This window comes from Triticum aestivum, chromosome 2A (assembly GCF_018294505.1).
Source record: "Triticum aestivum cultivar Chinese Spring chromosome 2A, IWGSC CS RefSeq v2.1, whole genome shotgun sequence".
Classification (NCBI taxonomy): domain Eukaryota; kingdom Viridiplantae; phylum Streptophyta; class Magnoliopsida; order Poales; family Poaceae; genus Triticum; species Triticum aestivum.
The window spans coordinates 759,693,011-759,710,296 of record NC_057797.1 but is presented as its reverse complement, the minus strand read 5'-3'; the positions used below and the strand labels follow the sequence as shown (position 1 = coordinate 759,710,296).

Genomic DNA, 17,286 nt, shown 5'->3' with positions numbered 1-17,286 from the left:
ATCGCCATGTGATTTAACAGCAATAGTTCACATCACCATGTGATTAACACCCATAGTTCACATCGATATGTGATCAACACCCAAAGGGTTTTAATAGATTCAGTCATCTAGTTCACATCGCTATGTGATTAACACCCAAGGAGTACTAAGGTGCGATCATGTTTTTGCTTGTGAGAGAATCTTAGTCAACGGGTCTGTCACATTCAGATCCGTTAGTATTTTGCAAATATTTATGTCAACAATGCTCTGCACGGAGCTACTCTAGCTAATTGCTCCCACTTTCAATATGTATCCAGGTTGAGACTTAGTGTAACTTTTACAACAAACTCTTTTATCACCTCCATAATCGAGAAACATCTCCTTAGTCCTTACTAAGGATATTCTTGACCAATGTCCAGTGATCTACTCCTAGATCACTATTGTACTCTCTTGCCAATATTCAGAGTAAGGTATACAATAGGTCTGGTACATAGCATAGCATACTTTATAGAACCTATGACTGAGGCACAGGGAATGACTTTTCATTTTTTCTATTTTCTGCTGTGGTCGGGATTTGAGTCTTACTCAATTTCATATCTTTGCAACACAGGCAAGAACTCTTTCTTTGACTGTTCCATTTTGAACTATTTCAAAATCTTGCCAAGGTATGTACTCATTGAAAATCTTATCAAGCGTCTTGATCTATCTCAATAGATCTTGATGCTTAATATGTAAGTAGCTTTTACTGAGGTCTTTTCCTTTTAAAGAACTCCTTTAAAACACTCCTTTATGCTTTGCAGAAAAATTCTACATCATTTCTGATCAACAATATGTCACTCACATATACTAATCAAAAAGGCTGTAGTGCTCCCACTCACTTTATTGTAAATACAGGCTTCTCAAAAAGTCTGTATAAAACCATATGCTTTGATCAACTCATCAAAGCGTATATTCCAACTCCGAGAGGCTTGCACCAGTCCATAGATGGATCGCTGGAGCTTGCACATTTTTGTTAGTACCTTTAGGATTGACAAAACCTTCTGGTTGCATCATATACAACTCTTCTTTAATAAATCCATTAAGGAATGCAGTTCTGTTTATCCATTTGCCAGATTTCATAAAATGCGGCAATTGCTAACATGATTCGGACAGACTTAAGCATAGATACGAGTGAGAAAATCTCATCGTAGTCAACACCTTGAACTTGTCGAAAACCTTTTTGCGACAATTCTAGCTTTGTAGATAGTAACACTACTATCAGCGTCCGTCTTCCTCTTGAAGATCCATTTACTCTCAATTGCTTGCCGATCATCGGGCAAGTCAACCAAAGTCCATACTTTGTTCTCATACATGGATCCCATCTCGGATTTCATGGCTTCAAGCCACTTTGCGGAATCTGGGCTCACCATCGCTTCTTCATAGTTCGTAGGTTCATCATGGTCTAGTAACATGACTTCCAGAACATGATTACCGTACCACTCTGGTGCGGATCTTACTCTGGAAGACCTACGAGGTTTGGTAGTAACTTGATCTGAAATTTGATGATCATCATCATTAACTTCCTCACTTATTGGTATAGGAATCACTGGAACTGATTTCTGTGATGAACTACTTTCCAATAAGGGAGAAGGTATAATTACCTCATCAAGTTCTACTCTCCTCCCACTCACTTCTTTCGAGAGAAACTCCTTCTCTGGAAAGGATCCATTTTAGCAACGAATGTCTTGCCTTTCGGATCTGTGATAGAAGGTGTACCCAACAATTTCCTTTGGGTATTCTATGAAGACACACTTCTCCGATTTGGGTTCGAGCTTATCAGGATGAAACTTTTCCACATAAGCATCGCAGCCCCAAACTTTAATAAACAACAGCTTAGGTTTACTGCTAAACCATAGTTCATACAGTGTCGTCTCAACGGATTTAGATGGTGCCCTATTTTAAAACGTGAATGCAGCTGTCTCTAATGCATAACCCCAAAACGATAGTGGTAAAGAGATATCATAGATCGCACCATATCAAATAAAGTGCGGTTACGACGTTCGGACACACCATAACGATGTGGTGTTCCACGTGGCGTGAGCTGTGAAACTATTCCACATTGTTTTAATTGAAGACCAAACTCGTAACTCAAATATTTGTCTCCGCGATCAGATCGCAGAAACTTTATTTTCTTGTTACGATGATTTTTCCACTTCACTCTGAAATTCTTTGAACCTTTCAACTATTTCAGACTTATGTTTCATCAAGTAGATATACCCATATCTGCTCAAATCATCTTGTGAAGGTCAGAAAACAACGATGCTTGCCACGAGCAACAGCACTCATTGGATCGCATACATCGGTATGTATTATTTCCAACAAGTCAGTAACTCGTTCCATTGTTCCGAAGAACGGAGTTTTAGTCATCTTGCCCAAAAGGCACGGTTCGCAAGCATCAAATGATTCATAACCAAGTGATTCCGAAAATCCATCTTTATGGAGTTTCTTCATGCGCTTTACACCGATATGACCCAAACGGCAGTGCCACAAATAAGTTGCACTATCATTATTAACTTTGCATCTTTTGGCATCAATATTATGAATATGTGTATCACTACGATCGAGATCCAATGAACCATTTTCATTGGGTGTGTAACCATATAAGGTTTTATTCATGTAAATAGAACAACAGTTTATTCTCTTACTTAAATCAATAACCGTATTGCAATAAACATGATCAAATCATATTCATGCTCAACGCAAACACCAAATAACATTTATTTAGGTTCAACACTAATCCCGAAAGAATAGGGAGTGTGCGATGATGATCATATCAATCTTGAAACTACTTTCAACACACATCATCACTTCACCCTTAACTAGTTTCTGTTTATTCAGCAACTCCCGTTTCGAGTTACTACTCTTAGCAACTGAACCAGTACCAAATACCGAGGGGTTGCTATAAACACTAGTAAAGCACACATCAAACACCTGTATATCAAATATACCCTTTTTCACTTTGCCATCGTTCTTATCCAGCAAATATTTAGGGTAGTTCCGCTTCCAGTGACCATTTCCTTTGCAGTGTAAGCACTCAGTTTCAGGCTTTGGTTCAGCTTTGGGCTTCTTCGTGGGAGTGACAACTTGCTTGTCAATCTACTTGAAGTTCCCCTTTCTTTCCCTTTTCTTGAAACTAGTGATCTTGTCAACCATCAACACTTGATGCTCTTTCTTGATTTCTACCTTCATTGATTTCAACATCACGAAGAGCTCGGGAATCATTTTCATCATCCCTTGCATACTATAGTTCATCACGAAGTTCTACTAACTTGGTGATGGTGACTAGAGAATTCTGTCAATCACTATCTTATCTGGAAGATTAACTCCCACTTGATTCAAGCGATTGAAGTACCCAGACAATCTGAGCACATGCTCACTAGTTGAGCGATTCTCCTCCATCTTTTAGCTATAGAACTTGTTGGAGACTTCATATCTCTCAACTCGGGTATTTGCTTGAAATATTAACTTCAATTCCTGGAACATCTCATATGGTCCATGACGTTCAAAACGTCTTTGAAGTCCCGATTCTAAGCCGTTAAGCATGGTGCACTTAAACTATCAAGTAGTCATCATATTGAGCTAGCCAAACGTTCATAACGTCTGCATTTGCTCCGGCAATAGGTCCGTCACCTAGCGGTGCATTAAGGACATAATTCTTCTGTGCAGCAATGAGGATTTAACCTCAGATCACGGATCAAGTCCGCAACATTGCTACTAACATTTTTCAACACAATTTTCTCTAGGAACATATCAAAATAAACACAGGGAAGCAACAACGCGAGCTATTGATCTACAACATGATTTGCAAAATACTACCAGGACTAAGTTCATGATAAATTTAAGTTCAATTAATCATATTACTTAAGAACTCCCACTTAGATAGACATCCCTCTAATCCTCTAAGTGATCACGTGATCCAAATCAACTAAACCATGTCCGATCATCACGTGAGATGGAGTAGTTTCAATGGTGAACATCATTATGTTGATCATATCTACTATATGATTCACGCTCGACCTTTCGGTCTCCGTGTTCCGAGGCCATATCTGCATATGCTAGGCTCGTCAAGTTTAACCTGAGTATTCTGCGTGTGCAAACTGGTTTGCACCCGTTGTAGATGGACGTAGAGCTTATCACACCCGATCATCACGTGGTGTCTGGGCACGACGAACTTTGGCAACGGTGCATACTCAGGGAGAACACTTCTTGATAATTTAGTGAGAAATCATCTTATAATGCTACCGTCAATCAAAGCAAGATAAGATGCATAACAGATAAACATCATATGCAATCAAAATATGTGACATGATATGGCCATGATCATCTTGCGCCTTTGATCTCCATCTCCAAAGTACTGTCATGATCTCTATCGTCACCGGCACGACACCATGATCTTCATCATCTTGATCTATATCAATGTGTCATCACATGGTCGTCTCACCAACTATTGCTCTTGCAACTATTGCTATCGCATAGCGATAAAGTAAAGCAATTATTTGGCACTTGCATCTTATGCAACAAAGAGACAACCATAGAGCTTCTGCCAGTCGCCGATAACTTCAACAAAACATGATCATCTCATACAACAACTTATATCTCATCACGTTTTGACCATATCACATCACAACATGCCCTGCAAAAACAAGTTAGACGTCCTCTACTTTGTTGTTGCAAGTTTTACGTGGCTGCTAAGGGCTTAAGCAAGAACCAATCTCACCTACGCATTAAAACCACAACGGTAGTTTGTCAAATAGACTCCGTTTTAACCTTCTCAAGGATCGGGCGTAGCCATACTTGGTTCAACTAAAGTTGGAGAGGCAGTCGCCCGCAAGCCATCTCTGTGCAAAGCACGTCGAGGGAACCGGTCTCGCGTAAGCGTACGCGTAAGGTTGGTCCGGGTCGTCTCGTCCAACAATACCGCCGAACCAAAATATGACATGCTGGTAGGCAGTATGACTTGTATCGTCCACAACTCACTTGTGTTCTACTCGTGCATATAACATCAACATCATTAACCTAGGCTCGGATGCCACTGTAGGGTTTCGTAGTAATTTCAAAAATTTTCCTACGCGCACACAGGATCATGTGATGCATAGCAACGAGGGGAGAGTGTTGTCTACGTACCCAACGCAGACCGACTGCGGAAGCGATGACACGACGTAGAGGAAGTAGTCGTACGTCTTCACGATCCAACCGATCAAGCACCGAAACTACGGCACCTCCGAGTTCGAGCACACGTTCAGCCCGATGACGATCCCCGGACTCCGATCCAGCAAAGTGTCGGGGAAGAGTTTCGTCAGCACGACGGCGTGGTGACGATCTTGATGAACTACAGCAGCAGGGCTTCGCCTAAACTCCGCTACAGTATTATCGAGGAATATGGTGGCAGGGGGCACCGCACACGGCTAAGGAATCGATCACGTGGATCAACTTGTGTTAACTTGTGTGTTTAGAGGTGCCCCTGCCTCAGTATATAAAGGAGCCAAGGGGGGAGGGTGCGCCGGCCAGGAGGAGGAGGCGCAGGAGGAGTCCTACTCCTACCGGGAGTAGGACTCCCCTCCAATCCTATTCCAACTAGGATTCCCAAGGGGGAAAGAGGGAGAGGGGTGGCCGGCCACCTCTCCTAGTCCTAATAGGACTAGGGGAAGGGGGGAGGCGCGCAGCCCCCTTGGGCTGCCCCTTTCTCCTTTCCACTAAGGCCCATGAAGGCCCATGTGGTTCCCGGGGGGTTCCGGTAACCTCCCGGTAACCCGGTAAAATCCCGATTTCACCCGGAACACTTCCGATGTCCAAACATAGGCTTCCAATATATCAATCTTTATGTCTCGACCATTTCGAGACTCCTCGTCATGTCCGTGATCACATCCGGGACTCCGAACAACCTTCGGTTCATCAAAATGCATAAACTCATAATATAACTGTCATCGTAACCTTAAGCGTGCGGACCCTACGGGTTCGAGAACAATGTAGACATGACCGAGACATGTCTCTGGTCAATAACCAATAGCGGGACCTGGATGCCCATATTGGCTCCTACATATTCTACGAAGATCTTTATCGGTCAGACCGCATAACAACATACGTTGTTCCCTTTGTCATCGGTATGTTACTTGCCCGAGATTCGATCGTCGGTATCCAATACCTAGTTCAATCTCGTTACCGGCAAGTCTCTTTACTCGTTCCGTAATACATCATCTCACAACTAACATATTAGTTGTAATGCTTGCAAGGCTTATGTGATGTGTATTACCGAGAGGGCCCAGAGATACCTCTCCGACAATCGGAGTGACAAATCCTAATCTCGAAATACGCCAACCCAACATCGACCATTGGAGACACCTGTAGTACTCCTTTATAATCACCCAGTTACGTTGTGACGTTTGGTAGTACCCAAAGTGTTCCTCCGGTAAACGGGAGTTGCATAATCTCATAGTCATAGGAACATGTATAAGTCATGAAGAAAGCAATAGCAACATACTAAACGATCGGGTGCTAAGCTAATGGAATGGGTCATGTCAATCAGATCATTCTACTAATGATGTGACCTCGTTAATCAAATAACAACTCTTTGTTCATGGTTAGGAAACATAACCATCTTTGATTAACGAGCTAGTCAAGTAGAGGCATACTAGTGACACTATGTTTGTCTATGTATTCACACATGTATTATGTTTCCGGTAAATACAATTCTAGCATGAATAATAAACATTTATCATGATTATAAGGAAATAAATAATAACTTTATTATTGCCTCTAGGGCATATTTCCTTCAGGCTGCACTTGGCACAGCCGCCAATTATTGGTTGAATCTATACGCTGTGGAAAAGCGTGGCCCTATTTTTCCTCCAATGTTCAACACATTATCGATTGTCTTCACCATGGTTCTTGGGGCATTATTACTAGGAGAAACCATCACGGTTGTGAGGTACGTGTATTTCGTTCTAATACTCGAAATCATATTCTTTTTCTTATATGTATATATGCATGTATGCATGTATTGTAATCGGACATAATGTCCCTGCCCTGGGGTGTGTGTATTCTAAATGTACTTACCATTATCTAAAAAAAGTTACACAAAATTATTAAGTGTGACCTGAAGACACAATAGCCTAGGGCGAGCTCATTCTTGTGACAAATATAAAAGTGCCTTTATTAAATTACAATAAAATGGTGCTTAAATATATTTGTGCTTATCATGATGTATGCACATGTAATCGTGTCTTGTGATCAATATGATTAGTGAATGCATAATCACGAGGAAGCTAGGAATGTGATACAAGGGGTGGCAATGGGAATATATAAATTTTTGGAGGGGGCAAACACAAGAAATTAAATTATTTTGAGATAATAAATAGGAGGTTGTTTGAGAGAAAAAGCTAAGGGGGCATGGCCTCAACATGCTCCCTGGCTCTGTCCCTATGTATAATTGATGAGTTGTGTAAATGTAGCTATCGGTGTCAAAACTGGTGGATCTCGGGTAGGGGGTCCCGAACTGTGCGTCCAGGATCGATGGTAACAGGAGACAGGGGACATGATGTTTACCCAGGTTAGGGCCCTCTCTATGGAGGTAAAGCAGCGCAAGTATTTCCCTCAATTTTTGAGAATCAAGGTATCAATCCAGTAGGAGGCCATGCGCGAGTCCCTCGCACCTACACAAACAAATAAATCCTCGCAACCAACGCGATAAGGGGTTGTCAATCCCTACACGGCCACTTACGAGAGTGAGATCTGATAGATATGATAAGATAATATTTTTGGTATTTTTATGATAAATATGCAAAGTATAATAGAAAGCAATAAAAATAACTAAGTATTGGAAGATTGATATAATGGAGAATAGACCCGGGGGCCATAGGTTTCACTAGTGGCTTCTCTCGAGAGCATAAGTATGACGGTGGATGAACAAATTACTGTTGAGCAATTGACAGAATTGAGCATAGTTATGAGAATATCTAGGTATGATCATGTATATAGGCATCTCGTCCGAGACAACTAGACCGACTCCTGCCTGCATCTGCTACTATTACTCCACACATCGACCTCTATCCAGCATGCATCTAGAGTATTAAGTTCATAAGAACAGAGTAACGCTTTAAGCAAGATGACATGATGTAGAGGGATAAACTCATGCAATATGATATAAACCCCATCTTGTTATCCTCGATGGCAACAATACAATACGTGCCTTGTTGCCCCTACTGTCACTGGGAAAGGACACCGCAAGATTGAACCCAAAGCTAAGCACTTCTCCCATTGCAAGAAAGATCAATCTAGTAGGCCAAACCAAACTGATAATTCGAAGAGACTTGCAAAGATAACCAATCATACATAAAAGAATTCAGAGAAGATTCAAATATTGTTCATAGATAAGCTTGACCATAAACCCACAATTCATCGTCTCAACAAACACACCGCAAAAGAAGATTACATCGAATAGATCTCCACGAGAGAGGGGGAGAACATTGTATTGAGATCCAAAAAGAGAGAAGAAGCCATCTAGCTAATAACTATGGACCCATAGGTCTGAAGTAAACTACTCACACTTCATCGGAGGGGGTATGGTGTTGATGTAGAAGCCCTCCGTGATCGATGCCCGCTTCGGCGGAGCTCCGGAGCAGGCCCCAAGATGGGATCTCATGGATACGGAAAGTTACGGAGGTGGAATTAGGTTTTTGGCTCCGTATCTGGTAGTTTGGGGGTACGTAGGTATATATAGGAGGAAGGAGTACGTTGGTGGAGTAACAGGGCCCACGAGGGTGGATGGCGTGCCTGGGGGGTAGGCGCGCCCCCTACCTCGTGGCTTCCTTGTTGGTTGCTTGACATAGGGTCCAAGTATCCTGGATCATGTTCATTCCAAAAATCACGTTCCCGAAGGTTTCATTCCATTTGGACTCCATTTGATATTCTTTTCTTGCGAAACCCTAAAATAGGCAAAGAAAAACAGCAATTCTAGGCTGGGCCTCCGGTTAATAGGTTAGTCCCAAAACTAATATAAAAGTGTATAATAAAGCCCAATGATGTTCAAAACAGGATATAATATAGCATGGAACAATAAAAAATTATAGATACGTTGGAGACGTATCAAGCATCCCCAAGCTTAATTCCTGCTCGTCCTCGAGTAGGTAAATGATAAAAACAGATTTTTTGATGTGGAATGCTACTTGGCGTAATTTCACTGTAATTCTCTTAATTGTGGTATGAATATTCAGATCCGAAAGATTCAAGACAAAAGTTTAATATTGACATAGAAATAATAATACTTCAAGCATACTAACTAGCAATTATGTCTTCTCAAAATAACATGACCAAAGAAAGTTATCCCTACAAAATCATATAGTCTGGCTATGCTCCATCTTCACTACACAAAGTATTTAAATCATGCACAACCCCAATGACAAGCCAAGCAATTGTTTCATACTTTTGGTGTTCTCATACTTTTTCAATCTTCACGCAATACATGAGCGTGAGCCATGGACATAGCACTATAGGTGGAATAGAATGGTGGTTGTGGAGAAGACAAAAGGAAGGAGAAGATGGTCTCACATCAACTAGGTGTATCAACGGGCTATGGATATGCCCATCAATAGATATTAATGTGAGTGAGTAGGGATTGCCATGCAACGGATGCACTAGATCTATAAGTGTATGAAAAGCTCAACAAAATGAACTAAGTGGGTGTGCATCCAACTCGCTTGCTCACGAAGACCTAGGGCATTTTGAGGAAGCCCATCATTGGAATATACAAGACAATTTCTATAATGAAAAATTCCCACTAGTATATGAAAGTGATAACATAGAAGACTCTCTATCATGAAGATCATGGTGCTACTTTGAAGCACAAGTGTGGTAAAAGGATAGTAGCATTGTCCCTTCTCTCTTTTTCTCTCATTTTTTTATTTGGGCCTTTTCTCTTCTTTTTTATGGCCTCTTTTTTTCGTCCGGAGTCTCATCCCGACTTGTGGGGGAATCATAGTCTCCATCTTCTTTCCTCACTTGGGACAATGCTCTAAAAAATGATGATCATCACACTTTTATTTACTTATAACTCAACAATTACAACTCAATACTTAGAACAAAATATGACTCTATGTGAATGCCTCCGGCGGTGTACCGGGATATGCAATGAATCAAGAGGGACATGTATGAAAGAATTATGAATGGCGGCTTTGCCACAAATACAATGTCAACTACATGATCATGCAAAGCAATATGACAATGATGGAGCGTGTCATAGTAAACGGAACGGTGGAAAGTTGCATGGCAATATATCTCGGAATGGCTATGGAAATGCCATGATAGGTAGGTATGGTGGCTGTTTTGAGGAAGGTATATGGTGGGTGTATGATACCGGCGAAAGGTGTGCGGTATTAGAGAGGCTAGCAACGGTGGAAGGGTGGGAGTGTGTATGATCCATGGACTCAACATTAGTCATAAAGAACTCATATACTTACTGCAAAAATCTACAAGTTATCAAATCAAAGTATTACGCGCATGCTCCTAGGGGGATAGATTGGTAGGAAAAGACCATCGCTCGTCCCGACCGCCACTCATAAGGAAGACAATCAATAAATAAATCATGCTCCGACTTCATCACATAACGGTTCACCATATGTTCATGCTACGGGAATCACAAACTTTAACACAAGTATTTCTCAAATTCACAACTACTCAACTAGCATGACTCTAATATCACCATCTCCATATCTCAAAACAATTATCAAGTTTCAAACTTCTCATAGTATTCAACACACTCATAAGAAAATTTTATTATTAATCTTGAATGCCTAAATAATTAAAGCAAATTACCACGTTGTTTTGTAGGACTCTCAAAATAATCTAAGTGAAGCATGAGAGAACAATGGTTTCTAAAAAACAAATCTACCAACATGCTCTAAAAAATATAAGTGAAGCACTAGAGCAAAAACTATATAACTCAAAAGATATAAGTGAAGCACATAGAGTATTCTAACAATCTCAGAATCATGAGTGTCTCTCTCAAAAATCTGTGTTCAGCAAGGATGATTGTGGAAAACTAACAAATAAAGACTCAAATAATACAAGACGCTCCAAGCAAAACACATATCATCTGGTAAATAAAAATATAGCTCCAATTAAAGTTACCGATAGAAGTAGACGAAAGAGGGGATGCCTTCCGGGGCATCCCCAAGCTTTGGCTTTTAGGTGTCCTTAGATTATCTTGGGGATTCCATGGGCATCCCCAAGAATAGGCTCTTGCCACTCCTTGTTACATAATCCATCAAATCTTTACCCAAAACTTGAAAACTTCACAACAGAAAACATAAATTAGAAAATCTCGTGAGCTCCGTTAGCGAAAGAAAACAAAACACCACTTCAAGGTACTGTAATGAGCTCATTCTTTATTTATATTGGTGTTAAACCTACTGTATTCCAACTTCTCTATGGTCTATAAACTATTTTACTAGCCATAGATTCATCAAAATAAGCAAACAACACAAGAAAAACAGAATCTGTCAAAAACAGAACAGTCTGTAGTAATCTGTAGCTAACGCAAGATCTGGAACCCCAAAAATTCTAAAATAAATTGTTGGACGTGAGGAATTTACCTATTATTCATCTTCAAAAATAATTAACTAAATAGCACTTTCCAAATAAAAATGACATCAGTTCTCATGAGCGCTAAAGTTTCTGTTTTTTACAGCAAGATTAAAAAGACTTTCCCCATGTCTTCCCAACGGTTCTACTTGGCACAAACACTAATTAAACACACACAAAACACAACAAAAACAGAGTCTAGATAAATTATTTATTACTAAAAAGGTGCAAAAAGCAAGGAATAAAAATAAAATTGGTTTGCCTCCCAACAAGCGCTATCGTTTAACGCCCCTAGCTAGGCATAAAAGCGAAGATAGATCTAGGTATTGCCATCTTTGGAAGGAAATCCATAAGTGGCTCTCATAATAGATTAATAAGGTAATTTAATTTTATTTCTAGGGAAGTGTTCCATGACTTTCCTTAATGGAAATTGGAATCTAATATTCCTTTCCTTCATATCAATAATGGCACCAATCGTTCTAAGAAAAGGTCTACCAAGAATAATAGGACATAAAGGATTGCAATCTATGTGAAGAACAATAAAATCCATGGGCACATAATTCCTATTTTCAACAATAAGAACATCATTAATTCTTCCCATAGGTTTCTTAATAGTGGAATCTGCAAGATGCAAGTTTAAAGAGCAATCATCAAAATCACGGGAACCTAGCAAATCACACAAAGTCTTAGGAATCATGGAAGCACTAGCGCCCAAATCACACAAAGCATGGCATTCATGATCTTTAATTTTAATTTTAATAGTAGGTTCCCACTCATTTTGTAGGAATAGAAACTTCCAACTGAAGTTTTTCTTTATAAGATTGCATCAAAGCATCAATGATATGTTTGGTAAAGGCTTTATTTTGGCTATAAGCATGAGGAGAATTTAGCACGGATTGCAACAAGGAAATATAATCTATCAAAGAGCAGTTATCATAATTAAATTCCTTGAAATCCAAAATAGTGGGTTCATCTATATCTAGTGTTTTGACTTCTTCAATCCCACTTTTAACAATTTTAGCGTCAAGATCTAAAGACTCCGAATTTTTGGAACGTCTTCTAGGTAAAGGTGGATCACATTCAGTCCCATCATTATCAAGATTCATATTGCAAAACAAAGGTTTAATAGGGGACACATCAATAACTTTTATATCTTCATCTTTATTATCATGGAAACTAGAAGACCACGATTTTATAAAGCAATCTTTCTTAGCACGCATCCTAGCGGTTCTTTATTTGCACTCATCAATGGAAATTCTCATGGCTTTGAGAGACTCATTGATATCATGCTTAGGTGTAATATATCAAAGTTTCAAAGAATCAACATCAAGAGAAATTCTATCAACGTTCCTAGCCAACTCATCAATCTTAAGCATTTTTTCTTCAATCAAAGCATTGAAATTCTTTTGCGAAGTAATAGATTCTTTAATATTAGATTCAAAATCAGAGAGTATCTTATTAAAATTTCCATAAAAATTGTTGTAGGAATTACCATAATTATTATAGGAATTACTAGGATACGACCTAGGATTAAAGTTTCCTCTATACATGTTGTTACCAAAATTATTCCTACCAAAAAATTCACATCCATAGATTCATTATTATTCTCAATCAAAGTAGACAAAGGCATATCATTAGGATCAGAAGAAACACTTTTATTAGCAAATAATTTCATAAGTTCATCCATCTTTCCACTCAAAACATTGATTTCTTCTATCGCGTGCACTTTCTTATTAGTAGATCTTTTAGTGTGCCATTGAGAATAATTAACCATAATATTATCTAGGAGTTTAGTAGCTTCTCCTAAAGTGATTTCCATAAAAGTGCCTCCCGCGGCCGATTCTAAAAGATTTCTAGAAGCAAAATTCAATCCGGCATAAAAATTTTGTATAATCATCCACAAATTCAAACTATGTGTAGGGCAATTACATATCATTATTTTCATCCTCTCCCAAGCTTGTGCAACATGTTCATGATAAAGTTGCTTAAAATTCATGATATCGTTTCTAAGAGAGATGATTTTAGCGGGAGGAAAATACTTAGCGATAAAAGCATCTTTGCACTTATTCCATGAATCAATACTATTTTTAGGCAAAGACGAAAACCAAGCTTTAGCACGATCTCTAAGCGAAAAAGGAAATAGCTTCAATTTAACAATATCATTGTCCACATATTTATTATTTTGCATATCACATAAATCAACGAAGCTATTTAGATAGGTAGCGGCATCTTCGCTGGGAAGGCCGGCGAATTGATCTTTCATGACAAGATTCAACAAAGCAGCATTAATTTCACAAGATTCAGCGTCGGTAAGAGGAGCAATGGGAGTGCTAATAAAATCATTGTTGTTGGTATTAGTGAAGTCCCACAATTTGGTGTTATCTTGAGCCATCGTGACAAGCAAGCAATCTGATGTCTACTACACAACCTTCTTCTTGTAGACGTTGTTGGTCCTCCAAGTGCAGAGGTTTGTAGGACAGTAGCAAATTTCCCTCAAGTGGATGACCTAAGGTTTATCAATCCGTAGGAGGCGTAGGATGAAGATGGTCTCTCTCAAGCAACCCTGCAGCCAAATAACAAAGAGTCTCTTGTGTCCCCAACACACCCAATACAATGGTAAATTGTATAGGTGCACTAGTTCGGTGAAGAGATGGTGATACAAGTGCAATATGGATGGTAGATAAAGGTATTTGTAATCTGAAATTATAAAAACAGCAAGGTAACTAATGGTAGAAGTGAGCGTAAACGGTATTGCAATGTGTTGAAACAAGGCCTAGGGTTCATACTTTCACTAGTCCAAGTTCCCTCAACAATAATAACATAATTGGATCACATAACTATCTCTCAACATGCAATAAAGAGTCACTCCGAAGTCACTAATAGCGGAGAACGAACGAAGAGATTATGGTAGGGTACGAAACCACCTCAAAGTTATTCTTTCCAATCAATCCGTTGGGCTATTCCTATAAGTGTCACAAACAGCCCAAGAGTTCATACTAGAATAACACCTTAAGACAGAAATCAACCAAAACCCTAATTTCACCTAGATAATCCAATGTCACCTCAAGTATCCGTGGGTATGATTATACGATATGCATCACACAATCTCAGATTCATTTATTCAACCAACACATAGGACCTCAAAGAGTGCCCCAAAGTTTCTATCGGAGAATCACGACGAAAACGTGTGCCAACCCCTATGCATAGGTTCATGGGTGGAACCCGCAAGTTGATCACCAAAACATACATCAAGTAAATCACGTGATATCCCATTGTCACCACAGATACCCATGGCAAGACATACATCAAGTGTTCTCAAATCTTTAAAGACTCAATCCGATAAGATAACTTCAAAGGGGAAACTCAATTCATTACAAGATAATAGAGGGGGAGAAACATCATAGAATCCAACTATAATAGCAAAGCTCGCGATACATCAAGATCGTATCACCTCAAGAACACAAGAGAGAGAGAGAGATCAAACACATAGCTACTGGTACATACCCTCAGCCCCAAGGGAGAACTACTCCCTTCTCGTCATGGAGAGCGCCGGAATGATGAAGATGGCCACCGGAGAGGGATTGCCCCCTCCGGCAGGGTGCTGGAACGGGTCTAGATTGGCTTTCACTAGCTACAGAGGCTTCTGGCGGCGGAACTCCTGATCTACTGTGCTCCCCGATCGTTTTAGGGTATATGGAGATATATAGGCGGAAGAAGTACGTCAGGGGAGCCACGAGGGGCCCATGAGGGTGGAGGCCGCGCCCAGGGGGGTTGCTTCCCTTACGTGAACTCCAAGTCTCCCATGTTGCTTTCCTTCCAAAAATAAGTTCCGTGAAGTTTCAGGTCAATTGGACTCTATTTGATTTTCCTTTTCTGCGATACTCTAAAACAAGGGAAAAACAGAAACTGGCACTGGGCTCTAGGTTAATAGGTTAGTCCCAAAAATCATATAAAATAGCATATAAATGCATATAAAACATCCAAGGTTGATAATATAATAGCATGGAACAATCAAAAATTATAGATACGCTGGAGACGTATCACAATCCAACACACAAGCAAACAAGAGACGAGCAAAAAGAGGCAAATAGAGAAAGAGAGGGAGGATAGAGAGAGAGAGGGCGAATAAAACAGCCAGGTGAAGTGGGGGAGAGGAAAACGAGAGGCAAGTGGCAAATAATGTAATGCGGGAGATAAGGATTTGTGATGGGTACTTGGTATGTTGACTTTTGTGTAGACTCCCCGGCAACGGCGCCAGAAATCCTTCTTGCTACCTCTTGAGCACTGCATTGCTTTTCCCTTGAAGAGGAAATGGTGATGCAGTAAAGCAGCATAAGTATTTCCCTTAGTTTTTCAGAACCAAGGTATCAATCCAGTAGCAGGCCACGCACGAGTCCCTCGCACCTACACAAACAAATAAATCCTCGCAACCAACGTGGTAAGGGGTTGTCAATCCCTACACGGTCACTTACGATAGTGAGATCTGATAGATATGATAAGATAATTTTTTTGGTATTTTATCATAAAGATGCAAAGTATAATAGAAAGCAATAAAAATAACTAAGTATTGGAAGATTGATATAATGGAGAATAGACCCGGGGGCCATAGGTTTTGAAGGAAATATGCCCTAGAGGCAATAATAAAGTTATTATTTATTTCCTTAATTATATCATTATAAATGTTTATTATTCCTGCTAGAATTGTATTAACCAGAAACATAATACTTGTGTGAATACATAGACAATCTAAACGTCACTAGTATGCCTCTACTTGACTAGCTCGTTAATCAAAGATGGTTATGTTTCCTAACCATAGACATGTGTTGTCATTTGATTAACGGGATCACATCATTAGAGAATGATGTGATTGACATGACCCATTCCATTAGCTTAGCACCCGATCGTTTAGTATGTTGCTATTGCTTTCTTCATGACTTATACATGTTCCTATGACTATGATATTATGCAACCCCCGTTTGCCGGAGGAACACTTTGTGTGCTACCAAACGTCACAACGTAACTGGGTGATTATAAAGGAGCTCTACAGGTGTCTCCAAAGGTACATGTTGAGTTGGCGTATTTCGAGATTAGGATTTGTCACTCCGATTGTCAGAAAGGTATCTCTGGGCCCTCTCGGTAATGCACATCACATAAGCCTTGCAAGCATTGCAACTAATGAGTTAGTTGCGAGATGATGTATTACGAAACGAGTAAAGAGACTTGCCGGTAACGAGACTGAACTAGGTATTGAGATACCGACGGTCGAATCTCGGGCAAGTAACATACCGATGACAAAGGGAACAACGTATGTTGTTATGCGGTCTGACCGATAAAGATCTTCGTAGAATATGTAGGAGCCAATATGAGCATCCAGGTTCTGCTATTGGTTATTGACCAGAAACATGTCTCAGTCATGTCTACATTATTCTCGAACCCGTAGGGTCCGCACGCTTAACGTTACGATGACAGTTTCATTATGAGTTTATATATTTTGATGTACCAAAGTTCGTTCGGAGTCCCGGATGTGATCACGGACATGACGAGGAGTCTCGAAATGGTTGAGACATAATGATTGATATATTGGAAGCCTATGTTTGGACATCGGAAGTGTTCCGAGTGAAAACGGCATTTTACCGGAGTACCGGGAGGTTACCGGAACCCCCCGGTAACCTAATGGGCCTTAATGGGCCTAGT

General features: G+C 40.0%; 1 pseudogene; it reads left to right on the top strand.

The window, feature by feature from the left end:
• Positions 1 to 17,286, top strand: part of LOC123038231 (WAT1-related protein At5g64700-like) — a 62,434-nt pseudogene that overhangs the window by 26,855 nt on the left and 18,293 nt on the right.